This window comes from Bison bison, unplaced genomic scaffold (assembly GCF_000754665.1).
Source record: "Bison bison bison isolate TAMUID 2011002044 unplaced genomic scaffold, Bison_UMD1.0 scf7180017864297, whole genome shotgun sequence".
NCBI lineage: Eukaryota > Metazoa > Chordata > Mammalia > Artiodactyla > Bovidae > Bison > Bison bison.
In genome coordinates, this window is record NW_011494869.1 from 1,966,727 (window position 1) to 1,967,827 (window position 1,101).

Consider the following 1,101-nt stretch of genomic DNA (forward strand, 5'->3'; position numbering starts at 1 on the left):
CCATCACTTCATGGCAAATAGATGGGGAAACAGTGGAAACAGTGTCAGACTTTATTTTTTTGGGCTCCAAAATCATTACAGATGGTGACTGCAGCCATGAAATTAAAAGATGCTTACTCCTTGGAAGGAAAGTTATGACCAACCTAGATAGCATGTTAAAAAGCAGAGACATTACTTTGCCAACAAAGGTCCATCTAGTCAAGGCTATGGTTTTTCCAGTGGTCATGTATGGATATGAGAGTTGGCCTGTGAAGAAAGCTGAGCACCGAAGAATTGATGCTTTTGAACTGTGGTGTTGGAGAAGACTCTTGAGAGTCCCTGGGACTTCAAGGAGATCCAACCAGTCCATCCTAAAGGAGATCAGTCCTGGGTGTTCTTTGGAAGGACTGATGCTGACTGAAACTCCAATACTTTGGCCACCTCACGCGAAGAGTTGACTCATTGTAAAAGACCCTGATGCTGGGAGGGATTGGGGGCAGAAGGAGAAGGGGATGACAGAGGATGAGATGGCTGGATGGCATCACCGACTCAATGGACATGAGTTTGGGTGGACTCCGAGAGTTGGTGATGGACAGGGAGGCCTGGCATGCTGTGATTCATGGGGTTGCAAAGAGTCGGACACAACTGAGCGACTGAACTAAACTGACTGATGTGCACACACATACATATACATACAGACAGACACACACATTAGTAAGAAATACATACATACACACATATATATAAATATATATATATACATACACACACACACTTTATCCATAACCATGCATCCACAGTTTACATAAACAGCTGACATACTGATAGCAATATCTATATGTATCCATCTCTATCTCAATCTCTATGCACACACATATTTTTCAATAGTTGAAAATGAAAGCAAGAAAAGTTTGGAGAAAAATGATTTGAAAGAAGAGATTTTGATAAACGTGAGGTTCTAAGGGCTGAGGAGTTGAGAAAGGAAAGTCTGCAATGAATAGCTATTATAAAATATTCTGAAAACAATATAAAAACTGAAAATAAATTAGATTGCAAAACGCTCTTCCTAGATAAGTGGGAAATGTTCTTTGCTTAAGAAAATTTTTAAAAGGCTTTCTAAAG

General features: G+C 40.0%; 1 protein-coding gene across 1 annotated transcript in view; it reads right to left on the minus strand.

Annotated features, from left to right (window-relative positions):
* Positions 1–1,101, minus strand: part of HYDIN (HYDIN, axonemal central pair apparatus protein) — a 474,307-nt gene that overhangs the window by 135,084 nt on the left and 338,122 nt on the right.